Consider the following 25,160-nt stretch of genomic DNA (forward strand, 5'->3'; position numbering starts at 1 on the left):
TAGAAAACAAACCACAAAAGCAGAAATACTTGGCTGAGGAAGGAGCATAGAGATAATCTATTTAATCTTACTGTTATGTTACATTTAATGTTACTGCACGATTAATCATGTAATTATTTGTCCAAACTGAATTGATGCAGCTGCACATGTAATTAAGGTTTAGCTATAAAATCACTCTGTTAGTAATGCTTTCTTGTCTGTCTCTTATAAATCTGTCTCTTATAAATTGCTAGTAGTGATTTGATTTTTAAAATTTCTTTGTAATGACTAGGAAAAGTATAAGAATTGTTTATTTAAGTACTTGGGAAGAGTGAAAAATATCATTTCATGGTTATTGTGTGAAAAGATATTTTATTCCATTCTATTTTTTGATATTTGAAACATTATTTCAGTAGCTGTAGAAGATGTATATCGATGCCTGTGAGAGTTTTAGCACATTCTGTACACCAGATAGAGTTCACGTACTTGCCCCCAAAGTTCATCTTTTCTCCTGCCTTGAGGGGAACTAAAAGGAAACAAATGTTTCACTTGAGATGGAAACAGTGAAATAAATAAAACAGTTTAGATACATGAATGTTAGCAGCAATAAGATACCCTAAATGGATGGGTTAAGTACTTTTATATGCATTACTTCATGTAATTCTTGATCATCCATGTAGGTTGGTGCTATTATTTTTCCCATTTGATGGATGAGAACTCTGAAACCTGAGTAACTTGCCAATTTTTTCCGACAAAAATTTTATTTGGAAGAGTTAAATTGAGGATATAGTCAGAGGTTTTCTGCCCATTTCTTTCCTAAGATTCGTATCTCTCTAGTTGGAAGAATTGGATTGGATGTGGTCATGAGCTCGTGGTAGGGAAGACACAGCAACATTTTTTGTTTGTTTGTTTTGTTTTGTTTTTTAAGTTTATATATTCTTTAGTCCATACCATACTATAACATTTTTTAAAAGTTAGACAAAAGAGCATATTAAATATCAAATATTCTGTCGTAATAAATTTTTAAATTTTATTTCTAGGGTAGTTAACATACAGCGTTTCAGGTGTACAATATAGGGATCCAAGAGTCCCATATATTACTCAGTGCTCATCAAGACAAGTGCACTCCTAATCCCCATACCCTGTTTCCCCCATCCACCCCTGCCCCGTAACCGACCGTTTATACACTATACTTAAAGAGTCTGTTTTTCTGGTTTGTCTCTTTTTTTCCCTCCTGTGTTCATTTGTTTTGTTTCTTAAATTCCACATATGAGTGAAATCATACAGTATTTGTCTTTCTCTGACTGGTTTATTTACTTAGGAGGTCTTATTTTCATTATTTATTTATTGACACAGTGGTTTTAATTCTCAGAAGTTTTCCTACACGGACCACAGGTTTAGGGTGAGAAAAGGCTTCTCATGCTGCTATCTCCACCCTGGACTTCCAGGAGCTGTCTTTAGGACTTCCATTCTTTCTCAGAATTAGTCAGGGAGGTCCATCTGGGGATAGCAGGAGAAGCTAATTTGGGGTAGGGAGGTAAAGGTGTCCTTTCAAGAAGGCCCTTGACATCCACTGCTTCTCATTTATCATCCTTTTTCCTTTGAGTCTTTCGATTCCAAATGAAATACAATAGACTACAGCAGCAAAGAAAAATTCCCACTGTCTGCACACAAAGCAAGACCCTCAGAGTTTGCCACAGAAGCTGGAAGGTGTCAAGGTGGATGGAATGGGGGGGCAACATATGGAGTTGTCTCCGGATCCATATAGTGTAAGATTCTCCCACACCTGCAGTTCTGTAAAGGGGTGAGTTCCTTTTTTTTTTTTTTTTTTAAAGATTTTATTTATTTATTTGACACAGAGAGATCACAAGTAGGCAGAGAGGCAGGCAGAAAGAGAGAGGGAGACAGGCTCCCCGCTGAGCAGAGACCCGCCCCCCCCGAATGTGGGGCTCGATCCCAGGACCCTGGGATCATGACCTGAGCGGAAAGCAGAGGCTTTAACCCACTGAGCCACCCAGGCGCCCCAAGGAGTGAGTTCTGTAGGAACTGAGCACTGCAAACAGAAGACGGCCAGGCCTTCCCCGCCAGAACAAGGTGGCCCCAGGCAGCCATGAACTCTGAGTATCCCCAAACCGGTGACCTGTGCAGCAGAATTTTATTAATGCAGACTAGTGTTGGGAAGAGAAGTCAGCCAACCTGAATGAGAGTTCCCCAAGTTGCAGAGGACTAGGAAAATAATGTGGTTTTATTGCTCTTCCATACAACTATCATGACTACCCTTACTTTAAAAAGTTCTGCCACTCACTTCTTATGGCCAAAATCTAGATACCTGTTCTTGACTGCAGGATAATCCAGGCTACGTCCCCATTCTTTCTTCCCAGCTTTACCCTCCACCAGTCCCTTCATTTATTTTGTGCATTGAAAAAACCAAATGTCTTAGTATTCCCTGTGCATTCCCACACCATGCTTTCTGCCCTCACTGAGCTCATTTCCAACCCTCCCATCTCCACATGCCTACTTGTGTATGTCCCCCAAGCTGGTCTTAAGTGTCTTCCTCTTGCTCCCATTGGTCAGATGCAACTCCCACTTCCTCTGATAGCTCTATGCAGTTTGTCTACATATAGCCACCCCTCAACTTTATTTACAGGCACTTGCTTAGATGTGTTGTTTATATTTACATCCTGTACTTTATACAGGGCTTTGCACATAGTAGGTATTGAATAAATATTTAAGTAATGATCTGACTGAAACAAATAATACATTCGCTTGCATGAGGAGAACAAAATTTTGGCAAATAGAAACCTCTAAGGTGACATATTTTAATTAGGGTCATTTTATCTAGGATGTAGTGAGTACAAGGCTCTGAGTGATACACAAATGAAAAGACATAAATCACTACCCTAAAGATTTGAGATTAGCTTGTTATTTGTATGTGATTGGGGATTAAAGGTGGCTGAGGTACCATAGTCTCCTAAATATGTTAATTACTTAGGACCCACCCACTCATCAGCTGTTGGTATTGTTAGCTCCATAAACAAACCATTTTACACAAGTGTCAAACAATGTGACTTTGGCCTAATTCCTATTCGCCTATTATTGGTTTCTAATTTGGGTGGCCCAGATGAATTTGCTTTCCTTTATTCTTGATGAGTGTCGGTCTGCAAGAAAAGTTCCATGTCTGAGCTTGGGGCTCGTTATGGGGAAATTCAGAAGACAGTGGTGCACCTCAGGATGTCCATCAGAGCCTCTCTCTGGACCATCAACGATCTTTTAGCAACAGTCACTGCCATGTGTCATCTCCCAGAATGAAAGCACTTCTTCGTGGTGGGGGCTGTACCTGTTACACAGAGGCTGGGGGAGGATTGCTTGGGGGACCTGGTTCTTGAAGTTAATTTTTCTATGAAACATTTAGAAAATCCCCGAAATAGGTAATGGGACAATTTCTATTTGTCAAAAATGTGGACACCTGGCTTTGCACGTGCATCGTCACTTGTACTGATTGTCCAACAAGGGTACTGAATGTCATCCAGGCTGTACTGGGGTGTGTCGGATCCACATCGCATGCCTCACAGGTTTCCTGAGTGGCCGGTAAGATTTTTGTTGACAACCTCTGCTTTCTAACCCCAGAAGCATCTTGCCCATGTGTGGCTTACTCTCCATGATTATATATCCCAGAGTGCAGAGCTGAGCCATGTCTAGAAATGCCTATAGACTGGGTTTTGGAGACAAAAGAAGCTGTCTGAAGAAATCATTGTTGCATAACCTGGACCCCATAGGGTTTCCCCAGTGAGGGTGAGATGGATAGTGAGTTTCTCGATTCTTCCGGCTAGACGGTGGGGGACTTTGGAAATTGGACAGATGGAAAAAGCAGAAACTTGCCATTCTCAGTTCCCTTCAGGAAGAGGAGAAAGGGCCAGAACCGACCGCACCGTGGCAGGGTCCGCTGGGGTGCCTAGGTGGGCAGTGTGACTTCATAGGCGAGAAGGCGCCCAGTGTGCTTACCGTGCACTCTTCACTCCATCTTCACTCCATCTGTGGAAGTGGTGAGAAGGTTCTCTTTGCCAAGAGTCCTCAAGGAAAGTGTTACAATTTACTTTAGAGTCCCATTAGGCTAGTGGTTTTACCTAGTCAAAGAATGGTTTTCTTGCCTTGTGTTTTGCTAATTAGATAGTGGAGACTTACTCATTTGTAAGTCTTCTGTGTACATATATTCAAGTGATCCTGACAGTGTGTGAACAGAGGGAGAAGGAGCCACTGTTGTTATTGAAGAGTAGAAATTACAACATAGATTTTCAATAAAAGTATACAGGTCTTAGAAATCACGTGTATCTTTTGAGAACCAACTAAAGGCCATTCTTTGATCTCTGGTTCCTTCATGCTTGGTTCCTGTTTCTGCATCAGCCTGCAGGCAATAAGTCTTGTATTCTGAGCTATCTCTGTATACTCACTTATTTCTGAGGACAAGATATCTCAAGAGCAGGGATCATGTCTTGCCTCTGTAATGCCAGCTCATACATAGTCGGTGTCCATTAACTGTGGAATACTTAAATGGGTGAATCACATTAGAGTTTATGTCAGAGAATCACCCAAACCCCCTGTGGACTATTTTCTCTAAGTCTGTTTTAAAGTACTCAACAGAGGGACACCTGGGTGGCTCAGTTGGTTAAGTGTCTGCCTTTGGCTCAGGTCATGATCCTGGGGTGCTGGGATCAAGTCCCACAGGGAGCCTGCTTCTCCCTCTGCCTGCTGCTCCTCCTGCTTGTACACTCTCTCCCTTTCTACCTCTCTCTCTCTCTCTCTCTCAGACAAATAAATAAATAAATAAAATCTTTAAAAAAATTAAAAAGTTAAAAAAACCTCAACAGACAACCTCTTAAGGTCCATTTCCTTTCTTAACTAAATGTAAATGTCTGTTTTATAGTCTGACGATTACATTGCAGAGTAAGCTCTTCCTGGACTTGGGTCGTGTGGGCCACCGATTATTTGTCACCCTGGCTACAGGGGAGCTCCTTGGTTAGCTCTGTTACTCACTCCTTTGTCTTTTTCTTCTTTGTACCTCTGGGGTCAAGCATGGTTTGTAGCACGTAACTGCTGAAAAACTTTAAAAAACAAAGAGTTATAAAGCATGTTTACTCATCCTTAGAGTGTAAACTCCTTGACCGCCTATGAAAACATGGCTCCCTCCATGTTTCCTTCCATGCCTGAACCCCTAGCAGGTGGTGTAATTTGATGAAGATGGGAAGCTTTGACCAACCTCTGCACTTTGAAGAAGTGGGAGTTTATGTTCCCCACCACCATCCTTTCACAGTCTGCTTTGCCTAAAGTTGAATTTTTGTCTAATTAATCCCACTTGACTTATTAGGACATTCCTACATATGGATGTTATTCCTGATGGGGGAACAGATAATAACATTTAAACAGCTTTAATTTTATAATGAGAAATATCCACACTGGGACAACATGTAAAAAATATAATCAATTCCACCCCAACATCATCAACTCCAATCTCAATTTGGGCCATTAGAACAAAAAGTCAATATAAGTAGGCTTATTTTGAACACAGAGAACTTACGAAGACAACATGGATTAGGTTGAGAGACAACATTCTGTCTAATCTAGATGATCGGGCAAAAATTGCAAATAGAGGCATCAATGGGACAAATGATCTACTAGTCCTAGTTTTACGTAAAGTGCTAATCTGAGAGAAACATGTAAGAGGGAAATCACCAGAAAACTCCACAAAACCATCACCAGCCCTACTTTTAGATGAGAGACTGAATAGTCATCAGAAAGGTAATAGGAAACCAATGAGAAATTATTCTTCCACGTTCAGCTTCTTTTTTAACCAAGTAGAGTTCATTAGAAATAGATCACCAGGTAATAACTTGACAATTATTGAGTGCAGTAAATCTATGAAAAGAAATGATCTTCATTAAAATGAAGAAAAAACTTTTCACTTGATAAACCCACATATTTTCCCCCAGAGGGAAAGAGCATGTTTTGGTTTGAGAAGAGGAGAGTGTCACATTTTCTTTTATTGATCAAAGAATTGTTGTCCATATGATAACAATCATCATTTATTGAAAATTGGATATATCACCTCGGAATCTGCTAAAGTCAGTGGACTGGTGTGTTTCTACACTTCCAACTGTTTAAATAATGCTAACTAAACCAAAAGATGAGTGATGTCCTCATCTGCTTGGTAGTGTCATGAAGCCATCGGAGGGTACTCGGGACACAGGTGCTGTCCTGCACATATAGGTGCGTGTTCCTGGGGCCACATACAGAACTAGGGTGGGGTTTTGGAGTAAGGCTTGAGTTTGCCTCAGTTTCTCTTGTGGCTTTGAGGGCCTGGGCTGCTTCTCTTCCACACTGGCTTGGCGTCTGGCCAGGGAAGCTGCAGTTGACTCTTCTGAACTGAGGTACCAGGCAACATTTGAACAGGAATGGTGTGTTAGTGAACTTCTACGTGACCATTGATCTGTCCAGGCTGGGCCTTCCTCCGTCATGATGACTGCTTCTAAAGTGCCAGTGCTGCCAAAATTACTTTCCCTGATATAGAAGGAAAAGGATGGGTTTCTTCAGTTTGTTTTGTTTGTTTGCTTGTTTGTTTTTCTCTGGGTCTCGTGGGATGATTTCTCAGTGAAGGAAAATAGGTTGGGAGTGAGGCACAGTTAGTGGTGCGTATTGCTGAGTAGGGCATGAGGGAGAGTGTGGAGAGGGGGTTCCATCACTGTGCTCTTTCTCTGCTGGGAATTCTGTGCTCTAGAGAGGAGAAGGACTTGGCTGCAGCCCAGGCCAACTTGGGAAATGTCCTTAACTTCCCCCTCCCCCACCCCAGTCAGGACTAATTTCTCTCTCGGAGTTATTAACACCATCCTCCAACATGCTAAGCCTATACCTGCCTGGGACACTTGCAGGAACTCTGCCTCCTGCCAGAAACATTCCTCCCCCAGCTCTCCACAGGGCAGCTTTGTTCTTTTTTTCTTCTCTCTTTGTTCAGGATCTTGATTTAAATTTGGAGGTAAACTTTATTTATTAAATATTACCTTTACAGAGAGGCCTTTGCTGGCTACAAGCTGTCATTCACTATCACAGCACCCCTATTTTCTGACCTTGTCTTGTTCATTAATCTTATTGTTTTTGGTTTTGGTTCTCCCAATTTGCTCTTCTCCTTGCCATTTAGATATAAACCCCTTATCGTATCCCTGGGAGAGTATCTAGAACTTAGTGGGACTTAATAGACCTCTTTTGAATGGGTTAATAACACACATCTTACTATCATACAACACGTACTCTGCACCTTACCTGTATGTTTCCCCCAGAAGACTGTTAGCTCCGTGAGGGCATGAAGTATGTCTCACCCTTCTTGGTACCTTCAGCACTTGGCTCACATTAGGCACTAAGCAGAGGCTGAATAATTGACTAGGAAAAAGGGTGACTGCAGCTACTTGGGAGATAGATTGCAGGGATCTTTAAATGATTGATTGATTGCTTGATTAATCGATCTCAACAGGCTGCCTAACCGTAATATTATCAATGGCTCAGGCCCATTTTTTTTTTTTTTTAATTACCATCGTTAGTGCGTAGCTTTTATCCTCAGTGCTGCTTCATTGTCGCAAGATAGTTGCTGCAGCTCTGGCCATCACCATCTTATTCCTGACAGGAGAGGAAGAAGGGGGATGGGCAGAATGGTGACTGCTAGCTGTGTAAGTCCCCTCTTAAGGAAGTTTCTCAGAAGCCCCACCAGGTAACTTTTTACATTCCACTCAGTAGGATTTAGCATATGAGTAGTCACAGCAGAAACTAGGAAAAGTGGTTTTTAAAGTGGGTACATTGCCTTGTCCAACAAATTTCAGGTATTATTAGTAAAGAAGGGAAAAATGGACTGTGATAAGCCAGTACTATATATAATTGATATTATGTAAAACTGCTAGATTTCCTGAACGTAGTATGCTAGTTGCTCTAATAAGCCCAACACATAACAATAACATAGTACTTGTTAGCTCCTAACACAAAAGTCCAAGAAAATTTTCAAGCAAAGCCTCTCGTAGCAGGAATGGCTGCTGAATCTTCTAAGGAATTCCTCACAGTCTTTGTCAATTTAAAACAGGGCTAGGCCAGTTTCTTTTTTTCTAACTGCCAGAGAAACTCCCCTTCTGGTCCCCGTCCCTACCCTAATGACGAATGCTCAGCAGGACCCTCCTTGGCAGGGCTCACTGGATCCTGGTTTACTCTCAGTAGCAACAGAAGCTCATTTAACTGTTCAAGGTTTCCGAAGTGCATCCTGGGAATGCTCAGAGTCCTTGTTGATTCCTTTTATGATGGACCTAGAAATCTGGAACTTGAAAAAAGGGAGCGAGGGGAAGGTGGTCATGAAACAGGTGAGAACACAAGGGACGGAGAGAAAACGTGACAATTTAGAATTGCCTCCTCGTTCTAGTTCCAGTTTTGGAAGCGAATTATCTGGGAAGATAATTTAGAAAACTGGAAAATTCTACCTACTTCTTCAGAGGGATATTTTTCTAATTAATATGTGTAAAATATTTTATAGTCACAGAGGAAAGCCCAAATAGCAGATTAACTATAACAACACACACAAACCCCATGCACACTCATATGCAAACACACACAGAAACTGTGGGACACCAGGGTCTCCTGATTTAAGTTATAGTACAAGTTTCCTGCTATATCAGACATTTAAATTTGGAGGTAAACTTTAGTGAAACATGTAAGATCTCAGTGGTTGTGGAAGGCTACTTTTAGCCTAAGTTAGCTTTTAGCTCAATACAGAATAACACATCCAACTATAACCTCAATGCTATGGGCCCCATCAGAACAATGTAGTCATCATTTGGAACAAGATTTAAATATAAAGCTCTTATGTACTCTTAATACCTTAGATTTATCCCAATAGAAAACTGACAATAGAGTAATTAGCAAAGCAGTTCTGATTAATGCCATAAACAGATAATGAAAGAAATACAAATTTCACTTTTTACATTTCAAGTGTTTCATTAATCTAGCAGAAGTAGTCAGAATATTGGATGTTTTGGGAAGCTTAGTTTTTTTTTTTTTTTTTTTTAAAGATTTTATTTATTTATTTGACAGACAGAGATCACAAGTAGATGGAGAGGCAGGCAGAGAGAGAGAGAGAGAGGGAAGCAGGCTTCTTGCCGAGCAGAGAGCCCAATGCGGGACTCGATCCCAGGACCCTGAGATCATGACCTGAGCCGAAGGCAGCAGCTCAACCCACTGAGCCACCCAGGCACCCAGGAAGCTTAGTTTTAACAAGTATCTTTATTTGTCCCTGTCTGGAGATAGGAAATAAAAAGAAAATTGTTAGTTTCTTAATATATCATAGCCTTTCTAAAGCTGTATGGAGTTGGATTTTTCTTCTTGGACAATTCATTTGCATTTGTTGCAAATATTTAAATGTTTCTTAGATACAGGGTAAGTCTAAACTGATAGGAACTATTCCATAGGAAAGGGCTTAGGTGTTCTTTAACAAAGTGAAGAGGGGAACTGAGGGATGCCTTTTTCCCTTTTAAATCCAAGAACTAAGTTATGTTTATATGATTAAGTGAGTTGGGTGTGAAGACCTTTGCCCCTGGTGTAATCAAGAAGGTTAAATGTTACTTGTTTATTTTAATTAAACATTTGTATTTATTTTCTAATAGAAAGGAAATAACTAGGTATGCATTAAGTAAATTATCCTCTTCACATTCTGCCAGTTTCTCAGGGAATCAAGATCAAACAGGATGGCCTTACAAAAAAAGTTAGTCAAGTTGAAATCTTGTTTGTAATATTGATCCCTGGTATATCTCTCATCTTTTTTGGTCATGAAATAATAATAAAAAAGAGAATATCATTTGTGTTAGGGCTCTCCAGAGAAACAGAGCCAGTAGTGTGTGTGTGTGTGTGTGTACATATACCTACATACATATTTATACATATACATACATATAGTAAGAGTATAGTGTATACTAAGAATATATACATATATTCTTTGCATATATATATGCAAAAGTATACATAGTATCTATAAATATGTATATGAAGATATATATGTATATATATGCATCTATATGAATATATATAAAAGTATGAATATATATATATAGAGAGAGAGAGAGAGATTGAGATTGAAATTAAGAAATTGGATCCATGATCATGATGGCTGACAAGTCTAAAATCTGCAGGGCAGGCCAGCAGGCTGGAGACCCAGAGTAGACTTAATGCTGCAATCTGCCTGAATTTGAAGGAGGTCAGGAGGCAGAATTCTCTCTTCCTCAGGAACCTCAGTTGTTTTCTCTTAAAGCCTTTAACTGATTAGATGAGGCCCACCCACATTATGGAAAGTATCTGCATTACTCGAAATCTCTTGACCTAAGTGTTAATCCCCTCTAAAAATATCTAAAGTACCTAAAAATAGCAACATTTAGAATGGCATTTCACCAAATATCTGGGTATTGTGGTCTAGCCAAGTTGACACATACAATTGACCATTACATAATGTAACATAGATCAGCCATAGTTCAGTTAAAAAAAGCTTAAAAAAATTAACCATTACAACAGTAACATCATCCTTATTAGTGTCAGCACCATCATCATTATTTACTGTGTGCCAGGTACTATTTTAAGTACTTTACACATATTAACTCACTGGATCCTTCGACACAGCCACATCAGATACATACTCTTACTATATGATAGAATTGCATTGAGGTCAAGTAACATGCCCCCAGCAATATTGCTCACCTAATTTCACTGTATACTTGTCTAATTTGCCTATGAAATTTCCTTGAAAATGGGGCTGGTACTATTCTTTTTTCTTCTCTCTCGGGGCCTTTCCAACCTGGACATCACTGATTTTTATGCCTGTCCATCATGAAATACATTGTACTTTTCTCCGCTTTTCTTCCTGAATATAAATAATCACTCTAGAATGTTACTTTTTGGGTTTAGGAATGCATCAAATAGTCACAGATGTCCTGTATTAAACCTGAGTGTCTGAGGACAGCGTTGGCAAGGGATGATGCCACAGATATACCCAGCTTGGACTGGGGTCTGGACTGAGGTCAGAGAATGCAGGCAATAATTACTGAAAGCAGAAACTTCTTCTTAATGAAGGTCATTAGTACTTTAAAGAGTGTTCACCTTTCCAACAAGTGTGTTCACACTTCACTAGTCCAGTAATTTCTCACTGGGGCCAGCATCTTCAAACCAAATGAATGCACCCTAATCCTTTCTTCCTTCCTAGGGACTTCCGAGTTTGAAGTTGGACTTTGTTCCTGAATATTGTATAACTTCTTACTGTCCTAAAAAAATTAGAAGATGAAGTCACAAGCTATAAATTACATAAGCACACAGCCCCAAATGGCATTTCCTCCTGTCTGTGTAGGAATGTATATGGATTTGACAGATAAAAAGAATGCCTTTTTTCTGTAATCCTCCTGTAGCTTCGTGGACATGTCCCTGAAACTCAGCTGGCTTTCTTGTACCTGCAGTTCCTGGGTGGTCTGATTAGGGTAAAACCATCATCAAAGCAAGCCAGGTGCTGACACTCAGCTTATGAAGCTGTCAGGAAAAGATCGTCTCGATTTCTTGGGAACTCCTGCCCACACAGCACCACCAGGCCATAATAGCCCCTGGTACCTCAGGTGAGGGATTAGCTGAGCATCGTGTGGCTAGCTCTCATTAATCCTTCCGTACCAGCAAACCTAGATCCTCTAATTACTAGCCAGCTAATACCCAATTCCGTTTCTCCGAGGGCTGTAGTCTCTGAGGGACAGGAGGAAGAAGCAGAATGGGGGAAAAGAAACAAAAATGAAAAACACGTGAATGTTGGGTTATATTTATTTTTCCTTTCAAGCATCTTGGAAAATTCCCTCTCTCTCTCTCTGTCTCACTCACTCTCACCATGGATACCTACCTACCTACATACATTCCTGCTCACCTACCTACCTAGGCTCCAAGATCAACCAATTAGTTTGGGAGGTTTTCCTCTTCTGATTTTAGAATGTAAATAATGGAGGGGTTTGAGTTTGGGTTTTGTTTGAATCCATATTCTTCCCACCTCCTTCCATTTCTTTTGCTTCTGTTGACTGCTGTGTCATGCAGCTCCTGTGATTGAGGGTGCTTGCTGGGGTCACTTACCAGGAAGCGTGTTTATTTGCAGCTGGGCTGCATCAAGCTGAGGTTCTCATTTCCCCCTTGCAAGTTCGTCAGTTCTCCCCTAACATTCTTTTTTTTTTTTTTTTTATTTTTATAAACATATAATATATTTTTATCCCCAGGGGTACAGGTCTGTGAATCGCCAGGTTTACACACTTCACAGCACTCACCATAGCACATACCCTCCCCAATGTCCATAATCCCACCCCCCCAACCCCCCTCCCCTAACATTCTTAAGTGGAATGGAAAATACTGAAGTGGTTTCAAATTGTGGTATATTCAGAATGGAGAAGTGGTGTTAGAATTTTAGGACAAACCATAGGCCTTTAGTTATGGGACTGTTTGTAGAGTCCTGAAATACTCATGATGGGACTAAGGTCTCAGGAAGTTCTCTGTTGTCATATGGAACATAAGATCATCACACTCACCCCTGGCAGATGGTCTGCCATCTCTGGGAATATTTGAACTTTTCAGTCTCTTTCTTTCCAAACTATACCCCTAGCGTGGTGAGAATATGTCCTCTCAGTAAGGTTCATGGTACTTTTTTATCCTCAGTACTTCATTATTTTAAAGAGGTCCCATAAAGACAATAACTGTTTTCTGCTCCCCCATTTGAGTTATAAATTACTCATTAACTATTTGTACAGTGAGTGAATGAATGATGACCCCAGATAACCTTTCTGGCTAAGTAGAGTACGAAGTTCTTCAGAAAGGAATACAGCGAGTGTCCAATATGTAAAGGTCTGGGATAACAGATAATTTCATGTCACAGTGGCAGTTTGTTGGTGGTGACAGTCCATGTGAACACCGTGTCAAGAGAAATTCCAAGTTGTCTCCATGGCTGAGGATAAAGGAAGGCCACACAAAGGGATACCCGGGTGGCTCAGTCAGTTAAGCATCTGTCCTTGGTTCAGGTCGTGATCCCAGGGTGCCGGGATCGAGTTCTGCATCGGGATCCTTGCTCCGTGAGGAGCCTGCTTCTCCCTCTGTCTGCCACTCCCCCTGCTTCTACGCTCTCTCTCTCTCTCTCTGTCTCTCATTCTGACAAATAAAATCCTTTAAAAAGTGCAGGGGGGCAGTTAATCCAGCTTCTGCTAGGAGAAGCCAGGCTTCCCAGAAAATGTCTCAGAGAAAGTTACATGGAACAGGGGCGTTTCGCAGACTCCTAAAACTTCTCCCTTCTTAACTGCCTGTCAGTAAGAGACCCTCAAAGAACACATGGCTTCCAGAGAAGAGAACACGAAAAGGACAAACAAACAGAGTGCTAAGAATAAGTCAGTTGGATACACTTAAACTGAACAAGGCCCTGGAGCAGCTAGTTTGGTCCCAGTTTTCTCAGTGCTTTCATCGATGTAAGCCAGGGCTGTTAGCCCACTCTGAACCAGAGGTGAAAGCATTCTTGTGGCGATTCACCAGCTACTCTAAAAATGCCACCATGGGACAATCCATTTTGAATATTCAGTACAAAAATGATTTTTCCCCAAAGCTGAGGTACCAGCCACCAAGTAAGAATCAGAAGCTATGGTATGCTTTGTGTACGATTGGCGGGACGTGGCTGGAAGAGCGCTGCTATGACCTGTTATGAAACCATCATTTGGCATCATTTGGGAAAGCTAGGCAGTGTATGAATATCATGGTTGGACTTTTTAAATTGGGTGGGCTGATTAATTTCCTGACTTTCCTTCAGAGGGGCAAGTTTGCAACTTCGACAGAACGTCTCCTACGCATTCATTCTGTATTTTGCAAGCCCCAAACATACGTGATGTTGGCTTTGAGTATGTGAATAGGGAACTTCTCTGACCTGGTTTTGCTGAGTTTCTGATTTTCCTCTTACCACTTATTTTTTTTTTTAAGATTTTATTTATTTATTTGAGAGAGCGAGAGGGAGAGGGAGAACATGAGAGGGGAGAAGGTCAAAGGGAGAAGCTTACTCTCCATGGAGCTGGGAGCCCAATGCGGGACTTGATCCCGGGACTCCAGGATCATGACCTGAGCTGAGGGGAGTTGCTTAACCAACTGAGCCACCGAGGCTCCCCTCTCTTACCACTTATTAATATCCAGAAATTGATAAGTTGTCTTCATGGTGTAGTCCTCTTACTAGTACTCCTAATAGTGACACTACATTATCCACCAGCGGCAAACAGTATTCTCTGTGTGGAGAGAGGCCCACCATGCCTCAAACCATAGGGTGTGAGCATATCTTCTCTTACTACTGTGTTAAAAGTAGCCTCTTATTTGACGTGTACTTTACTTGTCCTAAGTGTGGCACAGAGGTACACAGTGTGTAGCCACTGAAACCAGGAGCTGAGATGTCAGAAGTGCATTATCTTTAGAAATTAAGATTGTTTCTTCTGAGGAAAACGATTATGTTCAAGTCCTTAATATTAGTCATCCTGAGCATACTGTTCAGGTGTCTTTTATGAGGGGGGGATGTGCTTCTCAGCCACTGTCTTCTGTTCCTTTCCTTGACAAAATTCTAATCATTAGAAACCACGTGATCCTGAATATATTATGTAAACAATGAAAAAAAGGAATGAGCTCTGTTTACAGCAGTTGCTCTTTTTTTTTTTTTTTAAGATTTTATTTATTTATTTGACAGACAGAGATCACAAGTAGGCAGAGAGACAGGCAGAGAGAGAGAGAGGAGGAAGCAGGCTCCCTGCCATGCAGAGAGCCTGATGCGGGGCTCGATCCCAGGACCCTGGGACCATGACCCGAGCCAAAGGCAGAGGCTTTAACCCACTGAGCCACCCAGGCGCCCCTACAGCAGTTGCTCTTAAAAAAAAAAAAAAAGTCCACACATATGGGAAGTGACAGTGGACATTGGCCATTCCCTTGCTAAAGCTAAACATTAGGAAGCCTCCTTTTTTCAAACATAAAGGTACTGGAGTGTGAAGAGGCATGTGAAGAGATGCCTTTTGTCCCCTCCTGAATCTAGGACTAGTTGGGAAATAGGACACAAGTGACAATCACATGTATGTCAAAGTCTCAGCTGGTCAAGTGGATTACAGAGGGTAGCCTTCGATCTGTGTTTCTTCTCCCCAGAATTCAACATTCCAGTTCCAGTGGTCTTGGAAAATGCTGGACACCTGCAGCTTCTCCTGAGAGGCAGGCCCTGCCTAGCTAAGCTTTCTGCATGGCAGGAGAGCAGAAAAAATGTACTGACATTGTATGGTGACAGAGTGCTAACTACTCTTATGGTGGTGAGCATAGCCTAATGTATAGACTTGTCGAATCCATATGTTTTACACCCGAAACTAATAGAACATTCCAAGTACAGTATATCAACTGTAAATTTAAAAATGCATCATAAATTTAAAAATGCACTATTGTCATAGAAAAAGCCAAAATAGCAGAGTGACCAAGGCATGTTGATCCTTCTCTCTTAAGCAGTGATAGGAAAATTCCCTCCAGCCCGGGGAGGGAGTCATGAGGGAGCAGGCTGAGTGAGGATGGAAGTGCTCCCTCATGACTGGCCCCTTCTCAGGAATGGAGTGCAAGCTTCTTCCTTTTGGGGGCAGATGAGAAGAGGGAATATATCATATCTATTCTAATACAAGTTGTCCAGAAAGTCTGCCTGGATCTGGCCTTTTGTTCTGTCTAGGTTCATTGCAGCCCTGACTGTTGGATTAAGGCCCGTGGTACACTTTGCCCCATCGCCAGGGTGGAAGTCTGCAGGACATCCTTCTCTGTCCTTACCCTGCACCTCTACTTCCTGAGAGCTGATTTGCTTTGATTGTCTTTAGCTGCCTGTGAGGCACTTAAGGACACCTGTGTAGCACCTTTGTGGCCCTGTGTCGCTATGTTGTTTTAGAGAATTGCCTTTGTAGTTCTTTATATGCTGGGTCACAGAGGAGTCTTCCCAGAAACTTCCAACTTCAGAACTTTGTGAAAACTCACATAAAATGCTTACCTTCTAGACCCGCAGAAGCCCTGTTGATAGGTTAGTGTCAAATGTCAAACCATGGAACTGAAAGAGACCCATACACTTGATCCAGACAGCGCTATCTCCATCACCATTGAGGGTATGTAGGGACTCTGCTGGAGAGAAGCTTCAGGAGTCCAACTTTTAACGGGGAGATGTCAGGCAAAGGTTCTGTTCTTCACCCAACTCTCTTTTATACAGAGTCTCTTTCACTTCCTTGTGCTGTTGTTCTAAACCCATCTATGGGGATTCCTGGCTGCCCGAGAGATGCTGGTGCTGCCTCCCCAGGCTGGGAGCACACAGTGGGTGTTTGTGCTGAGGAAGTCACAGGACCCAGGGAAGGTAGTACTGCTCATCCGGGGTTGGCACTAGAGCTGAAGCCCGCTTCTCTCCTGGGACTGCCTTATTATTAAATACCTCCAGCCGTCTTTAGTTATCTTTTCCACCAGCTATCAGATCTTGTGTTTGAGAGACTTCCAGATCCTTAACCTAAATACCACCACCTCTAGTTTAAGCTTGTTACTTTCTTGCTAGGTCCTCAAACTCATTTCAAGCCTTTACTATTCTGAATGTTGTATTTTTCTGAAAAAGATCTCAGGTGAAATGCATCATTAATTGTATGGAGCTCAGAATTTCAGTACCACCTTCTTCATTCCATTATGCTCCTTTCTGGAAAGATAAATCTCTTTTAATTATGAACATACATGTATTTATTATCTGACAAGCAAATCTAGTTTGCCTTTCAGTGAAATTACTTAATTGCAATGCAACTTCTGGGAGCTTATTTAACATCAATTAAAAAACCCCACATTATTGAAACTGTACATTAGGATCAGGAATAAAACAAGAAGATCTATGGAGCACTGTGGAAAAGTTAATTGGAAAATATGATTAACTATGAAGTCCACAGGGTCCTATGGAAAATGCTGACCTTGCTGCCTCTCTGTGTAGCCTTTTAAACTCTTGGAGTTACATTCTCAGATCCTAAGAGCATGGAACTAACATGGAACTAACAACTAACAAAGAGCATTTTGTACCTGTCAGACACAGATTAATGCAAGATGCTGTCCCTGCCCACCTAGTTCTGCAGGATAGCTGGGCAGGTAGACAGTTTGCAAGGTGACGCAGGGTTCCAGTACAGTACTGCCCCAAACAAGGAGAGTCAGCAGGGTTTGCCAGTGGGGCTGTGGGAGAGGCCACTGACACAGGGGACAGCTGTGTAGCAGAACAGTTCTCCTGGTGGTGGCTGTTACTTACCCCACATAACTGGAGGGTGCTCTACTTCCAAATCGTGGTTTTTGGTGTTTTGTTTTTTTTTTTTTAATCAGCATAAAATCTGGAATGAAGAGAAGTATCTTCTGAAATGCTCTTTCTCCATGAGAAAAATAAGCAGAGTGAGCTGTTTCATCTGTACACTGATTATAGTGCTAAATTAGGGAAGATAAATGAACCTCATCTCTATCATTACCAGGACTGTGCTTTTGTATATCTTGTTCTTTGGGGTCCCCATGGACTGAAGAGAGCACATGGCAAACCTTGCAATACAAATTATTTATACTTATGTTTATATAAATGAAACAACAACAAAATTATCCCAGTGATCTTTAACCAGTACTCCATGACTAATGATGATTTGAAGTACTCACTGAAGTGAAAAAGGAAAAGAACCCAACAGTGCTCTTCTAATACCTCATCGCCTCCTCAAAGCTGGAACCCTTCTCAGTTTGTACCCAGAAGGGTCCTCTCTGCTTCCTGGCCATACAGATCCCTGAAAAAGGAACTATTGCATATAGCTTCTCTTGGTGGCCAGAGTCTGAGTGCTACATGAGCCCAGCATGTAGCTTGCTATTCTTAACATCTCAGCTAGTGCTGTGAGCTCACCAACTAGTCAATGGATATTACTTTTAGGTCCTGACTCTTCACACCCAGAGATAAGCTGACCAAAAATAATGAGGTGGGGAGTATGCCATTATTTCTGTTTTATCATGTTGTTGATTTTGTTATAAATCAAACTGATCCTAGGGTCATGAAAATCAATGCTTATTCTGTGTTTTAAAACTGTGAACCTTCTATGATGTTGTGAAGTTTAGAAAAGCCAAGACTCGGGGCACCCGGGTGGCTCAGTGGGTTAAAGCCTTTGCCTTTGGCTCAGGTCATGATCCCAGGGTCCTGGGATCGAGCCCCTCATCAGGCTCTCTGCTCAGCGGGGAGCCTGCTTCCTCCTCTCTCTGCCTACTTGTGATCTCTGTCTGTCAAATAAATAAATAAAATCTTAAAAAAAAAAAAAGCCAAGACTCACTCAGCGACCTCAAACCCTATTCTCTATGAATTTCAATTCTAAATCTTAAACTAGTGGTTGATGGCATTTAGTATTGTAAAAGCTTAGGCAAGTTACTAAGTCACTCCCAGAAGTGCTGTGGGAGCCATTATAAATGGACAGCTCTCAGGTCTCATTAAAGCCGCAGGGAAATGGAATATGTCCTTTGGAACCATACTTTGGAAAGTACCTGTATCTGAGCTTGGGTTTTGGCGCTAACTTCTGAGTCCTGGGGGCAAACTTAACCTGTCAGCGGCTAATGCTTTAAAAAAATATAAAAGCCATTAGGCTGGTCACCCGTCTCACAGATTTGCATAGTAGGTGCACGCATTAATCAACACTTTTGGACCCCTGTCACTTCTGCCTTTAATCAGAAGCCTGGTTTGTCCCAGAGTGCCAAACTGTAGGAGTTGAGTGAAAGAGAAAGAGGGAGAGAGAGGGAGGGTTGGGTGGAGAGGAGAGTAGCCTATCTCACCTACCAGACAATTTTCTTCTCCCTTCACAAAGCAAGTTCCTGGCACATTCAGATGGCTTCATGGTATCCATTGCTGGGGTCAGGGCTTAGTCAGCACTCTGTGACAGAGGGGACCAGCCTACAGTGATCACACTGAAGACCCAGCTGGCAGTGCAAGCTCAGGTCACCTATAACTTTGTACTCACATCCCTGCAACATTGCCGGGCTCTTCCTGGGACCAGCTATTTGCTTAGTTCTGCTTGTCTGTCTTGTTAGATTACAATCCTCAGAAAAGGAAGTATGACTTTTTATTTCACTTTCCATGTATAAACCTTCTCTTATCATTTCTTGGTGGGAAGGCATAGGGTCTGGGTAAACCAAGCTTATCCTCTTGACCTCACCTGTGCACTGAACACTCTTAGCTAGAGTCAACAGTTTCTTAAAGTTAAGAGAGATGCTAGTATGCAGGTCTGTGGCAATCTCTATATAATCCAGAAAATATTTTAATATCCCAGGATATTCTGCTTTCCTGAATTTGAAACATGAAAAGAAGTCAGATGTACATTTAAATAAAATAAAAATTTGAAATGCATGATAATGAATTTACCCCTGATTCTCCTTCACTGAACATGTCAAACTGTATTTTAAAATGAGGCTCATTCTCAGATATTTGTTGGCACCGCAGCGTTTTCATTTGTTTGGAAACACTGTTTTCAAGCTATTTTGGTTGTGAAATGTTATACTCAAAATGTATTTATTTTAACATTTTTGAATTTCTTTTTACTTTATTATAGTATGGACTTAAATCAAGTAAGAGCAATGCAATGTGATGTCCAAAAATGCTTTGTTCCAAGAGAGCATTTTTCTGTAAAAAGATATGCTTTAAGGTAGTTTTTTTTCAGATGATTCGTATGAGAAGTCCTAGGGAAAGAGAAACCAGTTATTTTTAAAAAAATAACCAAGGTTGGGGCGCCTGGGTGGCTCAGTGGGTTAAAGCCTCTGCCTTCGGTTCAGGTCATGATCCCAGGGTCCTGGGATCGAGCCCCGCATCAGGCTCTCTGCTCAGCGGGGAGCCTGCTTTCTCCTCACTCTCTGCCTGCCTCTCTGCCTACTTGTGATCTCTGTCTGTCAAATAAATAAAATCTTTAAAAAAAAATAAATAAAAATAAAAATAAAAAGATAACCAAGGTCAACATAAATTTAACATGAAACTATACTGAAAGAGGTAGGTGGTCAGACTTCATGATGAAATGAAGGAATATATCCTTTTTTTCTTCTTGAATGGAGTTGATCCACGGGCTTAATTAATTTTTATTCCATAATCTAATTGGTTGTGAGTTTTCTCTTACTTAATAAAGTTTTTACTGACATTTACCCATGCCATTTCTTAAATCATAGCCTGAAATATATTAAACTGGTCTAAAATATTTTTTGTGCTTTTGTAAAAAGTAGCTTTAATATACAGCATCTAATCCAAGTCCCAAAAGTTTGGTTTCTGTGGCATGTCTGTGATTTGTATATAGACACTGCTGTACCAGGTGTTTTGTGACCAGCATTCTTACAGTTAGAGGCTATGGCAACTCCAAGACAATGGATCTGAATGGACTCCACACTAATTTGACAGGTCCCTTAGAGCCGGGGTGATGCAATTCTTTGTTCAAATGAATTGAGGTTGGGGACATCACAAACCACAGCAGTGGTATCGCCTTACCCAACAAATCGCCAAGGCCTGCCTGTGCAACTGTAACTCACTTTTCTGACTTTTCTTCTGTTGAAGATTGAGCAGTACCAGCTTTATTTACCTGAAGCAATATGCTAAAAAGAGTAACTCAACTTGGTTTATGTAGATACGGTTACTTAGCTTTTGAAGGAAGATTCTTTTATCATTGGTATCTTTCAAGTTCCACCTGATACTGGTGAACAAAGTCCAGCCTGTTCTTGTTATATAAATATAATTAGGTGACAATGTTCTGTGAAGATGACCTATAAAAATCAGCCTCTACTTGCAAATATTTATAGGACAAAGAGCCTTTGGAAACATATTCAAGAAAGGATCTCTGACTTCATGTCGTGCATATTAAAAAGACTTACATAATGCTGTTTAACTACCATTCTGAGGTTTTTGTGAAGTTATTTAGCCTTGAACTCTAATTTTCTTTCCCATATTAGTACCTCTGTCCCACAATAGCTTTGTGGGCTCTGAAGCATGAAATAGCCTCCCACGTGCTCTGTGGTTTCTCAGTATACATTCATGGTTCTCTGATTAGGACACTTTAATATTTTTAAGGTTTAGAGCTCTGGAGGGGCACTGGGGCTGGATTGCTTCTGGCTCATTTGGAGACCTTTGGAAAATTGTTTAATTATTCATCTCCTTTTAGCTTTTGACTTTTAAGTGAGCATTGCCTTGTACAAGTAGGAGTATGAGGAGAAGTTGAGAGATGAGAGATGCAACTTTCACCTCCTTTCCTTCAAGGAGACAGGGTTCTACTATCAAGAGAATTCCAATATCAGCTTACACATCAGCTTATACCCTGAGCCTGTGTGAGACCATGGGAGCTGCTAGGAGACGTAGCAGAAATTACCCAGGGTTAGCATATGGGCTGTGATGCTTTTGTTTAGATTACTTGGAGATGTACATTAGTGGGCAAAATTCTGATTGGTTTGACTTCAGAAATTTTATTTTTAATTGTTGATTTATTAATATGTGCAGAGGAAAGAAATCAAGTTCCTACAAAGAGATCGATTGGAAGCATTATTAAGTGTGTATGGTGTTTTTGAAGCAAGTTGTTGAGTAATAAAAGCATAGATCCTTTCTGATCCCCTGAAGCCCTGGAGACGCATCAGGCTTGTCCCTTCATCCAGGTGCTGTGTGTTTAAAGCACTTTGCACATCCAGTGGGGCCATCAGATTCAAAGTTGGGGTATGAGATAAAACTGCACTTAATCAAAACTGTCTTTGAGATGCCCTACATCTCCCACAAAGAACAGTTGATACCTGTTCTAATGTAGCCAGTCCTCTGTCTGTTAATGTATAAATTAATAATGTGTGAAGTGGGTGGTTTGGTTAGAGATTTTGCTGTATGGAAACATATGTATCTTTAAATAATAGAACGAGCTCAGTAGGAAAGCGAGAAGCATCAAGAACTCGCACCTGAACATGGAGCAACATGTCTCCGGCTCTGGCTGCAGATGCCCTTGGGCTTATGTGCTTCTCGTAGAGGGTGGCAGGTGGACTCAGAAGTGCGCTTTCAGTTCCTTTTGTGCTCTTGTACCCGTGTGTTCACACTTTGCTGTCTTGCTCTCACCAGCTGTGTTTCTTCTCTAAGCATACATACTGGGGGTCTGGTCTTATGCTTATTGGTCGATGTCATGACCATCACCCCCTGGCAAGTTACTCCATAAGGCCTGAGGACTGTGAATCCTTGATTCTTATATCCTCAGCTCCTCATACAGTTGAACTGGGGCTCAATAAATGTTTATTCAATGTATGAATGACAACTTCATCTTCCTCTGAGCAGCCCCTGCAGATATATTTTTTTTCAGGTTGTCTTTGTTTTTATTTTATTTTGTTTTAGTTTAGTTTAATTCCAGTGTAGTTAACATGCAGTGTTATATTAGTTTCGGGTGTACAATATAGTGATTCATTGCCATACGTTATCCAGCCTTTGCGGATATTAATTAAACAGCTACATGGTTGCCTATAGCATAAAAGGGACACGATCAGTTCCTGATCCATAGTTGTGAGACATATTCCCTCATAACAAAGCAGCTCCCTGGGAATGGAAGCTCAGCTTAAGGGCCTTGGAATGATATATGCCATTTGCTGTGTGTCTTCTGTGTGCTAAGCTGATATCAGGGTCTGAGGTTTCCAGTCCTGTTCTGTGTGTGCCCTCCACTCTGCCCTCCTCCACCTGTGCTTGGCCTCTGAGCTGCTCAGCCTGCCAGGACAGCCTCACACACTGGGCCCTTGAAGAAGCAGAGAAAGGAAAGCTGAATGTAGTGGAAAGCTAGGATTTCAGTATGCTGTCTTTCTTCATTTTTCCTTGTCTTTTCATCTGCCCAAGACTAAATGTAGGGCATCCATTCTGTAAACTAGGGTTGAATACCGACTATGTACTGGGTGCCGTGGTCTGTCAAGAACACAGCACATTAATGTGTGGTCCTGGACCTCAAGGAGATACAAAGCAACAGACATAAACTCCTAGATCGTGCTCTGGGCTAGTGAGAATCACTCCTTGGAATGGTTTGTGTTTACCTAAATTAATAAACATAATTTGTAGGAAAATATTCTCATTGAGCTTGAAAAGAAATAGAGATTGGTCACCCATGCCAAGCCAGAAGTAAATTTGAATCAATATGAGCACAAAAGGAAAGAAAATCTGTAACAACAATAATATTAATAATAAAAGCCTTAGTCATTTGCTTCGATGGTTTAGTTCTAAAATAGAAATTCCCTTTTGGAGTCTGTGGATGTGGGAAAACTAAGTTGATGAAGTAGCGTTTTGGGTTTTATATGTCAGTTTAATAGTTTCTAAATCTGAAACATAGCATGTGATAGAGTGACCTCCTGATGTTGCTATTTTTGCCAAATTAATGGTGAAATGTACAGCAATAAGCAAATGTAAAGTGAAGTTTGAATTTGTTACATAATATGGCAGACCGAGGAATGGTGATAGTAATTAAAGAAGGATATTCACTACTTCACCTTCCTGTTAATGATAGTCTTCTTACATATCCCAAACTTAAATGAAAAGGTCAGGAATTCAACTCTTATTTTGTGAGTACTAACATCATTAGACGTAAACTATAGATCATAGCAGGATCAAATAAGAGCTATGATAGAGATGCAAGTTGGGATGTGAGTAGGAAGCTTGATTTCTTTGGGAACACCAGGGAAGCAACTCAAAGGAAATGTTACCCAAATAGAACCTTGAAGAATATTTAAGATTTGTGCTAGCTGAAGAGGGAGGAATTGTATTGTTCTGTATGTGTTGTGTTTGTGTGTGTGTATGTGTTTTCTTTCCAAAAATCTTAAGTCCCTGAGGCATGTCTTATGGGGAAAAAGAAACATCTTCAATCCCCTGTCCAGTGTAGGGCACAAAAGTTTTTTCAGTGGTACTTGTAAGAGGAAGGACAGGATAGGGAAGCTCAAGGGGAAAATGTTACAACAAACCTATAGAGAATACCTTGAATTGGGTTGGTATCTGATCTTCTTCTTATGAGGGTCGTATCTAGCAAGGTGATTCATAGATAAGCTCACTCCCTACATTAAGCTATCTGCTGTAATTCTCTCTTGCCCATCCCATAGTCCAAAACCAGAGATGCTTCTTAAAGCAGGATTTGGTTACCCTTTATATGTAGGTTTAATGATTTAGTTCTTTACTGTGGTTTAATTGTAACAGTAAGAAGTGCAGCATTAAAACTGAATTCTGTAGTATGATTTTATAGAGGCAAAAAACACATTTTTTAAAAAATATTTTTTTTAAAAGATTTTTACTTATTTATTTGTCAGAGAGTGAGTACATGCAGACAGAGTGGCAGGCAGAGGCAGAGGGAGAAGCAGGCTCCCTGATGAGCAAAGAGCCGGATGTGGGACTCGATCCCAGGATGCTGGGATCATGACCTGAGTAGAAGGCAGCCGCTCAACCAACTGAGCCACCCAGGCGTCCCCAAAAAACACATTTAATATGCTTAGTACATGCATAGTGGGGTAGATCATAGCATGTTCTCTCCCCTCACCACACTTTTTTTTTTTTTTTAAGCTCCACAAATCTCAGAAATGAAGGATGCAGAAATTTTCTATTTTGGGAATATTTTTCCCAAAGCAAAATTGAGTTTTTATTGCCAAAGAACTATGGACCAAGTCCTTTAAAATATCTGATTCGATGAATTAGACCGTCAGCATTATAGACATGCTCATATGCCGTAGAACAACTATTGTCACTATGTGCTTTATCTCTCTCTCTTTTTTTAAGATTTTATTTATTTGACAGACAGAGATCACAAGTAGGCAGAGAGGCAGGCAGAGAGAGGAGGAAGCAGGCTCCCCGCTGAGCAGAGAGCCTGATGCAGGGCTCGATCCCAGGACCCTGAGATCATGACCTGAGCCGAAGGCAGAGGCTTAACCCACTGAGCCACCCAGGCACCCCGCTTTATCTCTTTTGAATGAGTTCATTGGACTTCACTTTCCACCCAACTGCAATTCAGAACTTCCTAGTCATCTTTAAATGTTCCTTTTGCAAAAATACAAATTAACTTCTAAGTTTATAGAACTTGTAATTGCGGCTCTTGCGAATACTTGGATAGAAT

General features: G+C 41.0%; 1 protein-coding gene and 1 pseudogene across 1 annotated transcript in view; both read left to right on the forward strand.

The window, feature by feature from the left end:
- Positions 1-25,160, forward strand: part of LOC111155836 (AF4/FMR2 family member 3) — a 531,558-nt gene that overhangs the window by 144,048 nt on the left and 362,350 nt on the right. The gene's annotated exons all lie outside the window — the stretch shown is intronic.
- LOC111155837 lies at positions 13,192-14,489 on the forward strand (annotated as a pseudogene).

The sequence above is a fragment of the Enhydra lutris genome, unplaced genomic scaffold, assembly GCF_002288905.1.
Source record: "Enhydra lutris kenyoni isolate GAN:26980312 unplaced genomic scaffold, ASM228890v2 scaffoldscaffold44, whole genome shotgun sequence".
Lineage (NCBI taxonomy): Eukaryota > Metazoa > Chordata > Mammalia > Carnivora > Mustelidae > Enhydra > Enhydra lutris.